The 19414-nt window shown below is 39.8% G+C and overlaps 1 long non-coding RNA gene across 3 annotated transcripts in view; it reads left to right on the top strand.

Moving 5' to 3' along the window:
- LOC109549634 (uncharacterized) overlaps positions 1-19414 on the top strand; it is a 259103-nt gene that overhangs the window by 212212 nt on the left and 27477 nt on the right. For all 3 annotated transcript variants that reach the window (XR_012330408.1, XR_012330407.1, XR_012330409.1), the window contains 2 exons: positions 5069-5210; positions 13200-13281. This is a non-coding gene — a long non-coding RNA (uncharacterized lncRNA). The remainder of the gene's footprint in view (positions 1-5068; positions 5211-13199; positions 13282-19414) is intronic.

The following is a 19414-nucleotide window of genomic DNA, read 5'->3' as shown; positions in this document are numbered from 1 at the left end:
TTACCTCAACATAATAAAGGCCATATATGACAAACCCACAGCCAACATCATTCTCAATGGTGAAAAACTGAAACCATTTCCACTAAGATCAGGACCAAGACAAGGTTGCCTACTCTCACCACTCTTATTCAACATAGTTTTGGAAGTTTTAGCCACAGCAATCAGAGAAGAAAAAGAAATAAAAGGAATCCAAATTGGAAAAGAAGAAGTAAAGCTGTCACTGTTTGCAGATGACATGATACTATACATAGAGAATCCTAAAGATGCTCCCAGAAAACTACTACAGCTAATGAATGAATTTGGTAAAGTAGCAGGATACAAAATTAATGCACAGAAATCTCTGGCATTCCTATATACTAATGATGAAAAATCTGAAAGAGAAATCAAGGAAACACTCCCATTTACCATTGCAACAAAAAGAATAAAATACCTAGGAATAAACCTACCTAACGAGACAAAAGACCTGTATGCAGAAAATTATAAGACACTGATGAAAGAAATTAAAGATGATACAAACAGATGGAGAGCTATACCATGTTCTTGGATTGGAAGAATCAATATTGTGAAAATGAATATACTACCCAAAGCAATCTACAGATTCAGTGCAATCCCTATCAAACAACCAAAGGCATTTTTCACAGAACTAGAACAAAAAAATTTCACAGTTTGTATGGAAACACAAAAGACTCTGAATAGCCAAAGCAATCTTGAGGAAGAAAAACGGAGCTGGAGGAATCAGGCTCCTTGACTTCAGATTATATTTCAAAGCTACAGTAATCAAGACAGTGTGGTACTAGCACAAAAATAGAAATATAGATCAATGGAGCAGGATAGAAAGCCCAGAGATAAACCCATGTACATATGGTCACCTTATCTTTGATAAAGGAGGCAAGAATATACAATGGAGAAAAGACAGCCTCTTCAATAATTGGTGCTGGGGAAACTGGACAGCTACATGTAAAAGAATGAATTTAGGGCTTCCCTGGTGGTGCAGTGGTTGGGAGTCTGCCTGCCAATGCAGGGGACGCAGGTTCTTGCCCCGGTCTGGGAGGATTCCATGTGCCACAGAGCAGCTGGGCCCGTGAGCCATGGCCGCTGAGCCTGCGCATCTGGAGCCTGTCCTCTGCAACGAGAGAGGCCACAGCAGTGAGAGGCCCGCATACTCCAAAAAAAAAAAAAAAAAAAGAATGAAGTTAGAACACTCCTTAACACCGTACACAAAAATAAACTCAAAATGGATTAAAGATGTAAATGTAAGGCCAGGCACTGTAAAACTCTTAAAGGAAAACATAGGCAGAACTCTCTATGACATAAATGACAGCAATATCCTTTTTGACCTACCTCCTAGAGAAATGGAAATAAGAACAAAAATAAACAAATGGGACCTAATGAAATTTAAAAGCTTTTGCACAGCAAACGAAACCATAAATGATGAAAAGACAACCCTCAGAATGGGAGAAAATATTTGCAAACAAAGTAACTGACAAAGGATTTATCTCCAAAATATACAAGCAGCTCATGCAGCTCAATATCAAAAAAACAAACAATCCAATCCAAAAATGGGCAGAAAACCTAAATAGACATTTCTCCAAAGAAGATATACAGATTGGCAACAAACACATGAAAGGATGCTCAACATCACTAATCATTAGAGAATTGCAAGTCAAAACTACAATGAGGTATCACCTCACACCAGTCAGAATGGCCATCATCAAAAAATCTACAATCAATAAATGCTGGAGAGGTGTGGAGAAAAGGGAACCCTCTTGCACTATTGGTGGGAATGTAAATTGATACAGCCACTATGGAGAACAGTATGGAAGTTCCTTAAAAACTAAAAATAGAACTACTTTATGACCCAGCAATCCCACGACTGGGCATATACTCTGAGAAAACCATAATTCAAAAACAGTCATGTACCACAATGTTCATTGCAGCTCTATCTACAACAGCCATGACATGGAAGCAACCTAAGTGTCCATCGACAGATGAATGGATAAAGAAGATGGGGCACATATATACAATGGAATATTACTCAGCCATAAAAAGAAATGAAATTGAGTTATTTGTAGTGAGGTGGTTGGACCTAGAGTGTGTCATACAGAGTGAAGTAAGTCAGACAGAGAAAAACAAATACTGTATGCTAACACATATATATGGAATCTAAAAAAAAAAAAAAAAAGGTTCTGAAAAACCTAAGGGCAGGACAGGATTAAAGATGCAGACATAGAGAATGGACTTGAGGACACGGGGAAGGGGAAGGGTAAACTGGGACAAAGTGAGAGAGTGGCATGGACATATATACACTACCAAATGTAAAATAGATAGCTAGTGGGAAGCAGCCGCACAGCACAGGGAGATCAGCTCCGTGTTTTGTGACCACCTAGAGGGGTGGGATAGGGAGTGTGGGAGGGAGACACAAGATGGAGGAGATATGGGAATATATGTATACATATAGCTGATTCCCTTTGTTATATAGCAAAAACTAACACAACATTTAAAGCAATTATACCCCAATAAAAATGTTAAATAAAAAAGTTGCCGCAAAGAAACAGGAACATTTTACATAGCATTATGGATTTATTGGGTTAGATAAAAACATTATTAAAATTAATTCATCTGTTTCTAAAAAAATGTGATGTGCAAGAAAGCATGATGCAAAATTGTACATACTGTATGAGCTCAATCTTTTAAAATTTCATAGGAAAAAGACTAGAAAAATAAACTTAAATGTCATTAATAATTTCTTTTGGATAATAAAATTATGGGTAATTATTTTTCTATTTCTTGTTACTTTTAAAAAAGTATGATAGGGGCTTCCCTGGCGGTCCAGTTGTTAAGACTTCTCCTTCCAATGCAGGGGGTGTGGATTTGCTCCCTGGTTGGGGAATTAGGATCCCACGTACCTCGCGGACAAAAATCAAAACGTAAAACTGAAGCAGTTTTGTAACACATTCAATAATGACTTTAAAAATGGTCCACATCAAAAAAAAAAAAAAAGTATGATAGACGATTTTTCATTCCAGAAAAGTAAAATGTTTCTCAGTGGCCCCTTTTATTTGTGACAATATAAATGGAATGATGAAAACTTTGTGTTTCTAACAGTGAAATTAATATCTGGTATCAGCCACCCTGAAAGAGAAATGGTTCAAAGTTGACTGAGTCCATGAGAGGTGCCTGGCCTTTCCTTTTTATGTGCCTCTGGAATATCTCAGAAGGAAATTCATTTCCATGAAGGCACCTTTGTATGTTTCATCAATATTCCACTGCCCCATTTCTCCCAAGATAAAATTCCTCAGGGTAAAAATGTCCAAAGCTTTGAATGGCAGTAGACTGTCAGAAAAGGTTTCATTTAGAAATCAGACTTGTAGATCTCAGGCTACAGGAGCTTAGATATATGATGAATTTTTAAACTATGTGGAGAACGCAAGAGAGCAGGCGGTGCGTGTCTGCCTTAGTGTCATTACAGGGATAATCAATACCAAATGCTTAAGAAGTTCAGCTCCCCTAATTTTGCTGTTGCTAGGCAGGCATTCATATGTGTTATCCTGTGAAAGGAATGCTACATGATGCCTTATCATAAAGCCATCCAGCTGAGCTGAGTTGGTCATATGGTGAGAACTGGTTAGATAAAAATCCCGAAGAAGTTGGGATTTTTAAAGACAACAGAAGCAATATCATTTACATGCATCCTGCAGAGAAAACCATTCCAGGGACCTCCAAGTACAAGATGATCTGCTGCAGTGTCCGTGTGGGCAAGATCTTCTAGAACTGGATGAACGTGTGAAGAAAGCCATGGAAGTTGAAAACCCTGAAAGAGTCGATCTATACATTGCTGCAAGAATTGTGTGAAAACAATGATTGTATTGGCTATACCACATTTAAAAAATATTTCCTTCCTTAATCAATAAAGAGTGGAATCACCTTTATTATCAATCATGATGTGCTCTTACTGGTTTTAGCCCCGCTGATGGAAGTGATGCTGGAGCTCCACGCGGAACTGTGGTGTTTGTAACATCGGTGAGCAGATGCAGGTGATGCGGTTGTGACACCTGACACACCCCCTAACTCACCACTTCTTATTTCACATACCAGACAGTATAGGCATTTTAAAAGCACGAAGTAAAACCGAAGGCAAAGGGACCCCGCGATACACGACAGGTTTCCTTCCTTTGAAGAAATACTGTTTAAAGTGATACTTTCATTGGCAAAAGGATATAGCTGCCCGTTTGTGTCAATTACACCAGGCTCCCTCTTGTAGCAGTTGCAGAGGTTCAAAGCCAGGACAATGTTTCCTCCTTCACTTGGTACCTCTGGTATTTCCTTAAGAGGAAAGCATGGAACCCAGGTTGGATTCTCAAGTGTTGTGTTTCTGTGAAGTGAGTCCTGGGCTATCTTATCAAAGTTGGGTCCAGTTTTTCTACCGAGTGACCATGCAACCATCCATAATATGAGTGTACATTGGATGTGTGACCAGCAGATTGTGGTTGGTGAATATTTCCTGTGCGAAGCTTGTATTCAACTTTCTTTCTACTTTTTTTTTTTTTAACATCTTTATTGGGGTATAATTGCTTTACAATGGTGTGTTAGTTTCTGCTTTATAACAAAGTGAATCAGTTATACATATCCATATGTTCCCATATCTCTTCCCTCTTGCGTCTCCCTCCCTCCCACCCTCCCTATCCCACCCCTCCAGGCGGTCACAAAGCACCGAGCCGATATCCCTATAGAGCCTCTCATTAGAGATACTGTGTGTGGTGCAGGGAGCAGAGTAAGGGCTAAGGAGCTTCCAGGACCTTATTTCATCTCAGAACTATATACCAAAGCACACACCTTCTAGGATACAAATACAAAAATCTAAGAGGAAAGCAAAAGAGAAAAACCACACTGAGAAACTGAGGGTTATGGGATAATCTTCCTAGCACACGGCAGAGGAAAATTTTACTATTTATTTACGCCCTGCCTTATTCCAGAAAAAAGTTACGTGGAAGAGCTTCTTTCTACCTTTCTGCTCTGCCACATCGTCCCAGTTCTGAGTTAAACAATACCATTGTCTTCCATCTCTCAGGTCCTGTTACAGCCACAATTAGAGGGTCTGTCTCCGTCTGAAGCAGTCAGTTTTGGGCTACCTCACATGCTACTGCAGGCAGCCAGCTCACGATGCACACGGCAGCATGCCTTTGAAAGCGGGACCACATTTGAAAGAAAGGGTATGTCCGCTCGTTTTATTACACTCATCTATTGGCAAAGCCTCTCAGAGATTATTTCTTCTAGTGTAGATGATAGACCTTTGGCACTTTTTAAAATCTCTACAAAAATGGGGATCTCTCAGAGTTTCCTCCGAGTATCTTCTTGATAGGAAAGGAGGATTAATCACTTAAAGCACTGGATTTCTGTGTGGCGGAGAATATCGCAAGAACTCTGGCATAACTTAGCGGCAGATATCAGTGTCAAATCCCAGCATACCTGCATAAGACTTACTGACTATTTGTATGTTTGGCAATTCATCATTGTATTTTATTCTTTCTCATGGTTCAGACAAGGAACCCTAAGTTGACAAAAAAGAAGTGAGAAACCATGTAAATGAAGTTTGTAGGCGGGACCACAGCAGCTTTTAGTCTGGGGTTGATTTGGTTCCATTGCTATTCAAGATGCTTCTGAATATTCTTCCTTATGTCCCATGAGTATGCGTACTATTTCCATCTCTATGTAAGTCTGGAGAAATCTTGCCTGTAGCCGTTTTGGTGGTTCTTTCTCTAGACTTGGGTCACTTCCTAATGTGTATGCTTTTGCTAAATCTCCAAAGGGGAACCTCTGCCGATTTTAAGTCTTCTTGTTTGTACAGTTTTCTCCCTGGCATTCTACCTTCTTTACCTCTTCAGACTCCAAGCTCAGTCTCTTCAAGCCAGGAGCAAAACATTCTCCCCGGCACTACAGTCTGGACATCCACTCCACGCAGTGAGATGCAGCAACCGTAAATTCATCCCATTCATTTCCTGTATCTCAGGGACACTGTTCTTCACGTCTGATATCCAGTGTCTTAAAGCTATTGTTTCACATGTTTTGTCTAGATTTTTTTTGTTTGTTTGTTTTATTTCAGGTGAAAGGGTATATCTGGAAGCAGAAATCCTAAAAGAGTATTTTACTCAGAATAACACCCTGAAAATATAATTTTGGGAGTAGTAATACAGTTCAACCCTATACAGTCTACAGTAAAACAATTATAACATAGCAGACTAAGATTCTTGTGGTGGCAGGGTTTGTAATACAGGTTATGAATTAGATCGTTCTAATTTCAAATCCCACCTTTGTTATTCGCTGGCTCTTTGCTCCAAGGCAAGGTCTTTACCATTTCTCAACTTCAATATCTTTGTTGGTAAAATGGTGATTATCAGAATACCTATTTCATAGCAATCCTATGAAAATTAAATGAACTACGTAGCTTGGTGACTGCTACATAAATTGTAAATACTGTTTTTATGTAAAATAATATGATTTGAGAACTCTGTTTTTTAAAAAAATACATTTTTACCCCAATAGGAACTTGGAGGATTTATGTGGTTAACAACTAAATTAACAACACCTAATAAATGTCTTGGCGTCTTCTTCATGTTAGCCTGTTGAAGGACACAAAAGAAGTAAGACATGGAGTCATCCAGAAATGAGTTACTGTGGGCTATGACTTCTGAAAGAGACCTCAGTCTCTGTCACCTAACTTCAAGGGGAAGGTTGGAGGGACATTTTTCAAATTTATGAAAATGATGAACTCTTTGTGTCCTGTTGATGCTTTCAAATTCCTATATTCTGGGATGTTGGAGTTCTAGACTGATAGGGTAGCTAATTACCTTTTCACAAAACTATGAAATATGATTAAGTCCCACAATGTAGAAAGCCAACATTACTTAAAAGAGAAGATTCACAGAAAGCGATATCATGGATTATTCAGAAGGCACAGGATAGGAGAGGTTATACATAAGTTTTAAATGTTTGATACAAGAAGAGAAGTCACGGGTTAAAGGAAAGTAACAGGTATGAAGTTGTAAGTGTTCTCTGAAGTCTTTCTCTTTTTCTAAAGCAATAAAATTCTACATGTCAGGGTGTATTTTGTGTTAGCAAGTACCACTATTAGAACTTACTCTCTGAGAAATATCCCATGTTTGGAATCAAGCAAAGAGGATTATTTTCCTCCTAAGATGAATAAACCTATTTTCATGAAACATCTTTGTTCATACTCTGATAATTATAGTTCACAGAACCCATTTCCCAGTTCAGACAGTCCAGTGGAATTTTTCCGGTGCCGTGTCATTTGGGAAATCTCATTTGAAGGAGGCATTTCTCACATCAGTCCCTGCAGCCTTGTTTTGGGCTGCTTTCCTGCTGGCGTCTGTGGAAATCTCAGTGATGAGTCTTTTCACCACACAGCATGATGGGAAGAAACATTTCAGGAAGTCGCAGAACCACAGTTACATATTAGTAAGGACCCAGTCTTGGGAGAACGGTTACATTCAATTATCATTTTCTTCCTTTAGTCTAACATTTATATGGTGTTGTTCATTGAAGTACGATAAGAATTAAGTTCATGATACTTATGTGGTAATTTTGCTATTAATATTTATTTACTGTCCAGTATAATCAATTCAGGTGTGATTGGACTAAAATATTGTTCAAATGATGTACTCAATCACCTAATATTTACTTTACAAGATACTTGCTTAAGTAATATTTCTAGAAAGAAGTCTTCATAAATTTACATCACTGTGTCCCTCTTTGAAAAATAGTGTAGAGAGTTATTCTTACTTTTTCAGTTTTGTATATTTGAGGAATGTTAATAAATGAGTTGCCTTGAAGATGTTTTTTGGGTTGGTTGATTTTCTTATCCTATAAATTTGTCCCCTTCCCATTAAGCTGGAAATGAACTGGGGTGCTTCATTTAAACTGCGTCACAGTTTAAAAGATTTCTTTTAAACTGCGGGACCATTCTTTTTCACAGAAGGGGAAGGAAATGTATAAGAATAATCCAATTTGCTAAAAGATTAATTATTATTCTCTCCTTTTGCTGTGAGTTTTCTAGTTACTATTTTTATTCTGTGCATAAGTCTGGACAATGTACCTCGTTATGATCTAAATTCTAATAGATGTATTCACGGCACAAAAGTGTGAGGCTGTAAAGACATTGAGATCATAATTACTGAGATGTAGATTACAAGATACCCACAATAAGACAGAGTTAAGTATTCAATAGAGAGCTTATATTGGCTTCTTTTGGATCTTAGTCATAAGATATTCTAAATGAAAATGTCAAGTAGTCCTCAATATTACGATCTCTTAGGGCATAATGCTGCATCAGAGTAACCGATCATCCTTGGACAGTTTTGTTACAATGCTCAGCTGCCCCACTCTGATCTGGAGCATTTCAAAATGGTACCACTTTACATTGGTGCCTCTCTCATTTGGTGTTGGCGCATGAAGAATATTAATGAAACACATCTTAACTGTCTTCCACAGCAGTGGTGACCTCCACAGATTCCAAAGTATTCCTTTCCCCCTTTGATCTCACATCTTTACATTCTTCTAGTAATAATTTTCTATTTTGAAGTATTGAAATAAACTGTCATATGGAAAATATGAGCGGAATGACAATAATTTCCCTCTGTCAGATCTTGTTATCAAAATCTGTGAATTAATCATATTTAATGCCTGGTCATTGGCCATGAGCAGTTGCGTCCTGACGTGGATCACAATTTATGGACCGTCTTAAATTCCTAGATGCTTAATTCCTTCTCAGCTTTACATAATGACTGTATCCATTGAGATTACTCTGCATCTCACTCAAGTGGGTGAGACTGAATAAGGATACAAATGTCTTAGCAGTTTGTCATCCCATTTCCTTGGCATTGCAAAAGTACTCTATTTTCCTCTCCAGGGGAAAAAAAGACATAAAGGATGCTAGTCACAAAATGAAGATACAAGGATTTGTAAGCCAGTATCACAAGCATGTCAGTCGTAGATGAATGTCCATGGTTATATTTTAGCTTCTCATCCTTAATTATTCGGATACAATGAACAGTGGTTGCTATTAAAGGAACTTGTAGCTTCTGCTTCTGATTTCTGAAACTCAGAGGCGTTTTATTTTAAGTCCTGACTTGCTTTTGTTTAAATTTGAGTCATTTTGAGCATCCACAGTAATCTACTGCTAGAGAGAATATATTGGGTGCGTCCCATTATTGTACTTTAATTCAACAAGCTTTTATTTTTTTAATTTTTATTTAAAATTTATTAATTTTTAGTTTTGGCTGCGTTGTGTCTTTGCTGCTGTGCGCAGTCTTTCTCTAGTTGTGGCACGCAGGCTTCTCGTTGCGGTGGCTTCTCTTGCTGTGGAGCACAGGCTCTAGGCGCACAGGCTTCAGTAGTTGCAGCACGCGGGCTCAGTAGTTGTGGCTCGTGGGCTCTAGAGCAGAGGCTCAGTAATTGTGGCGCACGGGCTTAGTTGCTCCGCAGCATGTGGGATCTTCCCAGACCAGGGCTCGAACCCGTGACCCCTGCATTGGCAGGCGGATCCTTGACCACTGTGCCACCAGGGAAGCCCCAGCAAGCTTTTAGAGCAATCAATTGTACTCAATAAATATAGCTGCATCTTTGCAACAAAGAAGAAAAGAAAGAAATAAAGAAGGAAAGAAGAAAGAAAGGAGGAAGGAAAGAAAGAAGAAAGCTTATCTGTGTGAGGCCAGTACATTTTCTTTTAATATTTATTTATTTATTTTGGCTGTGTCGGGGCTTAGTTGCAACAGGCGGGAACTTCATTGTGGCATGCAAGCTCCTTTGTTGCGGGACGGGCTTCTCTCTAGTTGTGGCACGCAGGCTCCAGAGCATGTGGACTCTGTAGTTTGCGACATGTGGGCTCTCTAGTTGAGGCGCGTGGGCTTAGTTGTCTGTGGCATGTGGGATCTTATTTTCCCAACCAGGGATCGAACCCACATCCCCTGCATTGGAGGAAGGCAGATTCTCTACCACGGGACCACCAGGGAAGTCCCTGAGTCCAGTACATTTTAAACAAAATATCTCTGATACCTTGTTTTCAGAATTCTTTTCCCTGTAAGTCTTAGTCTCAGTAATGTGACTTTAATTAGCAACAGCAACTTGAATGTTCCAGACAGTAACTTGACAATGAGCTTCCATAGGCATTTTGGTCCTTTTGTGTACTGGGCTTCTTCTTCTATTATTTAGTGAAATCGCAGGAATGCAGAGAGATACATGGAGGCTTGCTTCTCATTGGTGGCTTTCAAATGAGCTGTTATGACCTCTAATTCTTGGTCTTGAGGACTTCACACCAGGCATATCGGAAACACATATACTGAAGGGGAGAGGGAGAGGGCAGAAAGCAGATCACCTGTGGAAATTTTCAACCCAGAATTGTTGTTATTTAGCGTGGCTTCTAGAAATGTATGTTTGCCTTGAAAGTTTTTTTCCAGGATTGAGTGAGCATTGCCAGGGGCAGGAGAGAAGATGGGAGGGTGGATAGGAAACAGGAAAAATGCTTCTAACCTGACCTTTTGCCCCGAATCTGGAAGTGACATGCAAATGGGACACGTTTCACTAGATAATGCCCAAATGCCACGATAGGGCTGATGTTTTCCATGGGGAGCATATGGCCCTAGGAAAGAATAAAGGCTGCTAGGAGTCAAATCAGGGGCTTATTTTTTAACAACTATTCTGATTTTGAGCCAGTTTTAGCACTTTGATGTGTCTTGAGTAGCAAAAATTGGACCTTAATGTTAGTATGTTACCGTCATTAATGAAGTATGTTTAACTTGGAACTGCGTTTTGTTTATCTTTCCATGAAACTTCACAGAAAAATAATGGATTTCTTAAAATGTGAGTACACTTAATATCCATTGTCAATACACATTATAGTAAAAGCTAAGAACAATGTATAACAAAATGTGTCTGCTATTGTGTTTATCATTAAGAATATAAATATTTTCATCCATGAAATCCAAATCCACAAAGTGTTTTCAGATACAGAGCTATGAATAAGTTACAAAAATACCATAAAACCCAATAAAAAAAATACTGTAACACGATTTTTAAATCTCTATAAAACTACAGAGAGCGCTGTCTGAAAAAGATGACATTTCCCCAGAAATTCAGTCTGAGGCTTTCCATGCAGACGGTGGAATTTACTAGTTTACATAGTGAGCTGAGGACGGATTGACTTGGCCTACACACTGGCTTACTCAGCGACCTTGGATGGGGCATTTGCACGCTCTTGCTTTCATTTCTCTGACTGTATGTAAATTCCAGTCTGAAGTGTTTCACTAAGGCTTATGCGAGAGATTCTGTCTCCTATCAGTCACCTAGAGGCATGTGTCTGGGATTTTGGTGTCGTGTGAGCTTTATGCCGTGTCCCTATAGCCATAACTGGGCCTGTGGGTGACTGGCCAGGTGCCTTTGAAGCCAGGGGAAAGCAGCTCTGCCATAAAGGTCCATGTAGGGAGCGAGAGACTCTGCCCCACACATCCCAGCCCCTCATTTCCGGTTTTCCTCCTTAGGATCGTTCAAATTGCTTTTTTCATTTCACTTACCAAGTCCAGAAAAGTTAGATGGGAACCAAAAGTTCTTTCTTCCCAACCTCCTGCTATAAATCTCACGTCTGTGAACACCTGGAAAAGAATAACTGTTCTAAAAGTCAGGGCTGCTTGAAATTGACTGAAATAATTATATGTCTTTTGGGGGAAAATGATAGTGGAGAAAAGGTGTCAGATTTGGATTAAATGTAATTGATAGACTTTTTTGGCTATTAACTGTAGGGTAACTCAGTGAATTTTCTTTACGTAAAGATCATGGCACATTCACAGTTATTAAATGTTGTCATTACAGGGAAAAGTAAAGTTGTTCAGAAGAAATTCTTTCTGTGGCCTTCATATGTTGGACCAAATAAAAAGATTCATGCTATGTAAACTCTATGAGGCTTATATTAAAAACTTAGTAAATATCAGTTGACTGACTGAGTAAATGAATGAATGCATAAAACCATCTACTCAGACTATATGCGGGTTAACACTGCTATTCTCCAGATGATTTGGTCGTTGTCAGATGATGTACAGAATAATTTAGGGCTAAACGCCCTTTGATTACTTAATAATTATCCAGAGTTACTTGGAATATGACCATAACTCTATAATTCTCTTGGTCACCATAGACAACCTTGTATTGAAGAAGTCTTGATGGTTTCCTTGGTGGCCCAAAGACTGCGTCGAGCGTCATTGTCAGTTACACGGAGTTTATAGCTGGAGGAACTGTGTTTACGGTGGACCCCAGTGCTTATTGTCTAGACCTGGTCTTGCCATTTCTTCATTGAATGCATTTTTGCCCTGTGAGGGTGAGAGTAGAAAAGTAAGCTTCTTTGTTTAATGAAGCAGGTAACCAAGGAATGTGGGAGAAACACACGTTCCATTACACACCCAGTCAATACAGATCAAGAAAAACAGAACGTGTTTTTTTCTTCTTTATTACAGCTCCCTTTACTATCATTTTATGGGAATAATTATCATTTTGGCCCACAACTTTGTTTGATTATTTTTTTTTTTTTTTTTTTTTTTATTTTGCGGTACGCAGACCTCTCACCGCTGTGACCTCTCCCACTGCGGAGCGCAGGCTCCGGACGCACAGGCCCAGCGGCCATGGCTCACGGGCCCAGCCGCTCCGCGGCATGTGGGATCTTCCCAGACCGGGGCACGAACCCGCGTCCCCCGCATCGGCAGGCGGACTCTCAACCACTGCGCCACCAGGGAAGCCCTGTTTGATTACTTCTATGAATCTGTTTTTCATTTTCCTTAAAGGAAGACATTATTGCCAAATAAAGCAGCCAAATCTCTGAATACCTCTCAAGGGTTTATTCTTTTTTTCAATTATTTTTAAGGCAGAATTCAAACACTTCAGTTTTTAAAATGTTTTGAGAATTCTTGCATCAAAGGCTTTTTATTTTTTGAAGCAAACATAGATGGCACCAGAATAGCTTACCATTATTTCTGGTAATATCCCTGAAATAGCAGTAACGGTGTGCCTCAATTTTAAAATAAGAAGTAAGGAACATATACCTAAAAGGTATAACATTTTTTTAAAGTCTTTATTGAATTTGTTATAATATTTCTTCTGTTTTATGTTTTGGTTTTTTGGCTGTGATGCATGTGGGATCTTAGCTTCCCGACCAGGGATCAAACCTGCACCCCCTGCATTGGAAGGTGAAGTCTTAACCACTGGACCACCGGGGGAATCCCAAAGGTATAACATTTTTAAATGTTATAATTTGGTATAATGGTATAAATGGTATCATTTTTTTAAAAAAAATTAAAAAGTTCTTGAACTCAGTATATCTTACTCTTAACAGGTCGTTTCACCTTCTGTAAGTCCTTTCTTTAATTTCTTTCAGCTTCTCAGATTCTAACCATGTTCTCTGTAGAGAAAATTGAATTGTGGTGGTGGTTGCACAACTCTCTAAATTTACTAAAAGTCTTTGAATCCTATACTTAAAATAGATGAATTTTATGGTATGTAAATTGTACCTCAATAAAGTTGAGAAGGTAACCAACGTCCAAGAGTTCTTTGTGCACTGGTGTTCTTTGACCGTTGGAATTGATGATCAGGTTGATCATAACGCTATTTTGGAATTGAAACGAGTAGTCTGATGTGCAGGTTTCTAAAGTACTATTTCTGCCATCACTGTGATTAAAACAAAGGTTCAACTCTCCCCTCCTCCCCTGCCCACATTCTGGTGTTCTGTAATCATTCATTAACAAAACTTTTAGGAAAGGGATCAATGCGGGTGAAAGTTGAGCACTGAAATGTATTCTGTTTCACTCCGTGGACATTTGGCTTCTTACTGCCAACTCGGCACCTTGTGAGCATTTCATGCCCTGGTGAGATGACCTTGAATTCTTCACTTAGTCCTCTTAGCTCTGCAAGCTTTCTCCTTGCTAATGAGGATCCTTGCCCTTGGGTAGATAAAAAGAGAATCAGATTTGGTATCTTAGCCAGCTTTCAGAAAAAGTTAAAAAGAGTGGGTAAGACTGGACAGGCTTTTCTTGTTATGTTTCTTGTTTGTTTGTGAATTCCACATGGAATAAAATCTAAAACATTTCCCACAGTCTCTAAAGAAAAAAAAACAAACTGTGCTGTACAGTATGTCAAAAATTTCCATTTATTTATGGTTGTTTTAAAAAAGAAGAAGGAAACAACTCGACTTGTTCTGAGGGAAAAGTAATCTGAAGAGCAACCTGTCAAGGTGGACATTCCAACAGCGCACTCTCACCGTGATACATTATTTCAAAGAAAACTCAGCAGTGAAATGTTTTCCGGTTAAAGATTACATGTTCCTCTATACTCATGTCCTGTTAAAATAAAGACTTTGTATGCAAAATTTTTTACACAAGGCTCTTTGGTTACATACCTAGTCCAGACCTCTCCAATGACCATGGTCTGGACCTCTTGCTAGTGTCCTCTGCACACTGGTAACCTTCCCATCTTCATTAACAGCTTTATTGAGGTAGTATTTCCATATCATAAAATTCATTCTTGTGACATGTGTAGTTTCATGGTGTTTAGTAAATTTATAGACCTCACCACCACCACCACAATCTGAGTTAGAACATTTTCATCACCCCCAAAAGAAACCACGGCCCAATTAGCAGTCACTCCTATCCCCCAGCCTCACTCCCTGAGAAATCACTAATCTATTTTCTGTCTCTATACAGTTACCTACCTATTCTGGACATTTCACATACATGGGCTTATGCAATATGTGGTCTTTTTGACTAGTTTCTTTCACTTAACATCAAGTTTCCAAGTTCATCCACGTTGCAGCCTGTATCAGTACTTCACTCCTCATTATTGATGAATAGGATTCCATTGTGAAGATAGATATACAATGTTATAACCATCCATTCACCGGATGACGGAAATTTAGGTTGTTTCCCCCATTTGGCTACTATGAATAATGTTGCTATGAACATTGGCGCACAAGTTTTTATGTGGACATATGTTTTTATTTCTCTTGGGTAAACAGATAGAAGTGGAATTGTCAGGTCATATGGTAAGTGTATGTATAGCATTTTAAGAAACTGCTAAACTGTGTTCCAAAATTGACCAAACCATTTACAGTCCCACCTGCAATGTATGAAGGTTCCAGTTCTCCACATCCTTGCCAACTGTCATGTGGTGTGAAGTGATATCATACACACACACACACACACACACACACACACACACAGTGCCTCCAAAATATTTCAAAAACATTTTTAACATCAAGAGAAAAGTACACGCTCCATAGCCCGTCACAGCTAAACTAGTCCAGTTTCTCCTACATTCATGTTCAGTCCTTCAAAACTGTAATCAAAATAAGGAGGTCTATTTAAATAATTGTATTTTTCCACTCTAAGGGGGACCGATTCAGGAATAAAACTTATATGAGCTGTCACCTAAGTAAAGCCATCTTTAAAATATATTGAGATGCGTTTCAACTGCTGAAATTTGGTGTAACAAAAGCCATAAACAATTGCAGGGTAATAAACTCCAGGATTTAGGTACAATATTTCTTCTTTCTCACTGAAAAGTCAAATAAAAAGTTCAAAAATATTAATAAACTTTGTCTTTACTTTCTATAGGCAAAGCTTATCCCTGATAAATAAATGAAGGAGAGAAGCAATTGTGCTGTTTTCTCACTGCTTTGAGTGTTTCCCACTACTCATACTTCCCTGAAGCTGCCTCCTAAGTGTATTGCTTTTTCATTTTGGGAAACTTAGGCTATAGCTATTACCACCTGGTATGCAATTAATTGGTCCCAGGTATCCAGGACTATGGGGAACTCTAAGAAGTGGGAATTATGATTCTGGCTTTCTTAATACAAGTTCTACGTAATCTTTAAATATGTGAATTTCCGTATATTTCCTTCATCAAGTATCCCTCAACTCCTACATCATTTGACTATAGCTGGCTTGTGCCAGGCGTGACATTAAGTAGTATTTTCAATCCACTTGAAATACAAGGACTTGAGAGGCAGCAGCTATATTGGGCATCCCTTCAGATCTTTTGTACATAAATAAATATATACTTGTGTGTATGTAAAATGTATATAAATATGTGTGAATATATATACTTAATTAGTGGGTTGACATTATACATTACACTGAATAACTGGTTTTTTTATTTAATCCATTTTAGATACTATTTCATATCAATACATCCTTTTAAAAATAGTTGTACAATGCCCATTATTTGAATGTTGTACATTTAAAAAATTAGTCCCCTATTTTGGACACTTAGAACACAAACACCCACATACATACATACCACATCACACTTATACAATAAAATTATAGAAGAGCAAAGTCAAAAGGTAAGTGGATTTTTAATTTTAATGCATAATGCCCTGTCACCCTCCCCAGAGGATACATTCCCACATTCCGTGTATGGGAATGCATCTTTCTCATACTTTTATTAATATGAGCTTTGCCAAACTGACTCTGTGCCACTTTGGTGGCATTCTGTATCTTTATGTTGCCTAGGACTCATTTTGCCAATGTAGCGAGACCACTAGTGTTGACCAGAAAGGAAAAGAAAAAAATAATCATTAATATTTTATTCCCAAGTCAGCCACTCTTTTGCCTATGAGGGAGGTACAAGATCTCCTGTTTTGCAGCTAAGGGAGTATAGACTCAGGGAGAGTAAGTTACTCACCCAAAGCCCCAGAGCTCTCGAGAGTCAGTCACCTTGGCCATGACCCTGCAGGCTTCCACATCATAGTCCAGCATCTCTTCAGTAGGAAGGAGTACTTCTTCCGCTTCACGCCAGCCTGCAGAGCTGGGGGCAGTCACCACACGGGCTACTTTCCATCTCCCTCAGCGGTGAAGATTCTCTGCCCCAGCCTTGCTATCTGGACCGAGGCAGACGAGGCAGTTGTTTTAATCGTCTTGGCGGTCAAGACTGTCTTTTCCTTGGTGTCATGACTGGAAATATTGGTGGCACACTCAGTCTCACCCCATCAGCTTAACTTCCCTCAAGGGAGTGACTGACTCTGTAAGATTAAACATGGCCACAGGAAAAAAAGAGCTTCTTTAAAGGACCACAGCGAAAACAAGAACATAACACGATCCTTCCAAGGATGCTCAGCTTAATGACAGTCAAGCCTGTGTTTGCATTGAAGAGCATCTTAGTTAGTCACCCCCATGTTTATTAGGTCAAAGGTGGCCTCGCCTTGAATATGGGGTGTTCCTCCCTGTACCATATTCTCTGAGGAACGGTGAGCTCACACAATGAATGGATCCTGTTCCTTTGGGGAGCAATGCTGAGCTCAGCTCCATGGGTTCAGATCCACTTGAATCTTGGTTGTGTGACCTGAGGCAAGTCACTCCAGCTCTCTGAGCCTCAGTTTTCTACTTTACCAAATGGACATGACAACACCTCCTTCTCAGAGCACCGTGTGTCCTCAATGAGATAACACATGCAGGGCCCTTGACCAAGACAATTTCAAACACACAATAAAAACTTCACAATTCTCTGCTCTCTCCTCTTCCTGCCCCTTGTGGAGGGAGCCCCAGATTCAGGGGGAGAAAGATGAAAGCCGCTGACTTGGCTCCTGGGAAGGGGCAGAGATTTCTGGACTCTGGTTTTAGGAACCAGAGTAAGGGTGGTCTGTTTGGTGAAAGTGGATGTGGAGTGCATGTGTGTAGGCAACAGATGTCAGATAAACAGTGAGAAGATAGGTTTTTAAAGGATCTTTGAGAATAGACAGAGAAAATTTCTGTATTTTTCGTTTGCTTTAGGGAATAGAGGATTTCATGTTCCAGAAAACATAAACCCAATATAGATCCCCTGTGAGAGAAAGCATAGCTGATATCCAAGGTCTTAAAGATGATAAAGAAACATGATTTCCAATCTCTGGAAATAGAGCATGTCCTTAAACTCAGGCCAGGTGAGGGTCAGACAACAATGGGGGCATGTTCATATCAATTTGATACATTTCTCTGAGATCTTCTGCAGGAAATAAGGCACCCACCCAGGTGGAGGATGGTAACTTCAGGCTGAGCATAAGCTGTGGACCCCAGACTGGTTGGAACCAGAAAGAAGGCTGATGATTGAGACTCCTAGAGCACCACCCTCTTATATCACCACCAACAAATCAGAGGAGGGTCACACACCCTGCAGCTCTCCCCCTAAATTTTGCCTATGAAAACTTCTCCCCTGAAACCCATCGGGGAGTTTGGGCCTTTTGAACACGAGTTGCCCATTCTCCTTGCACGGCTCTTACGATAAACCTTTCTCTGCTCCTAACTCTGACGTTTTGCTTTATTTGGCCTCACTGTGCATCGGGAACACAAACTTGGGTTCAACAACGTAAGTAATAGGCCCAGAATGCTGTCAGCAAGAATGGAGCCCGAGAACACATTAGAGGCTCGTCCAGGGCCAGAGCTGAGGAAGGTTGTTCAAAGAGTTGTGTGTGTACATGTGTGTGTGTGTGTGTGTGTGTGTGTGTGTGTGTGGAGTGGGGGGGGTGAAACAGAGTGTAAAAAGCTGGAGAAGGAGAATATAAAAGAAATAGGAAAATGTGCTGTTTGGGCTTTAGGAGATTAAAATCTAATAGAGGAAACCAAATCTATATTGCCGTATCTAATATGTCTGTCTACCTATCTATCTAAAAGTATTTCTCCAAGGAGAACAGAGTAAAGTGGTAAGCATTCTGAGATAAGCCAGAGAAGTTTCTGGAAGGATTTGACTCTTGAAATGTGTGTCCTAAGGGAAATAGGGAACATGAAATTGAATGGAAGAGGGATGTATAGAAAAGGGTTTTAGGAGGGGGGGAGCCCCAGTCATCTAGTGCAGGAGGGAGGGAGGGGTGTTGTAGGGAGGAGTGTGAGGATGTGAGGGGGGTATAGCTTTACTCAGAAATGTATCCCACAGATCAGGAAGGCCTGGTTTATGGGCAAATGGAGAGGAAGGTGCCCAAAGCCGCACGTGCTCCAATGGTAACTTTGGTTCTGACCAAAGCTTGTGGCTCTCTCTGATCCATCTGGAAGGGTGTTTCTGCTTGCTTAAGACAACAGTGTTCAACCTTCCAACAACATTCACCTACCTGGGCACTCCAGGGCATCTTGGAGAGCCTACAGATAAGGGCTAGATGGATGTGGAGTCCTCTGAAGCCCTGGCAAATTTTCTTCTTCAATTCATCCTCCAGGGCTCTGCCCCTTCAACCAATGTGAGTACCCTGGTTGGGGGAAATTTGCCTTGTGTGGATTAAGAATTGTTTAGAACGATCACATCTTCACAGCCTCCTTTCTCAGAGGAATTTTCCTTGGGAGCATTTATGTCTAATGAGCTCTGCTGTCAGCAGTACCACCAATAGTGCCCAAGGCACTTTGTTTCT

The sequence above is a fragment of the Tursiops truncatus genome, chromosome 2 (assembly GCF_011762595.2).
Source record: "Tursiops truncatus isolate mTurTru1 chromosome 2, mTurTru1.mat.Y, whole genome shotgun sequence".
Classification (NCBI taxonomy): Eukaryota; Metazoa; Chordata; class Mammalia; order Artiodactyla; family Delphinidae; genus Tursiops; species Tursiops truncatus.
Note: the sequence above shows the minus strand (reverse complement) of the source record. Positions and strands in the feature narration are given on the sequence as shown.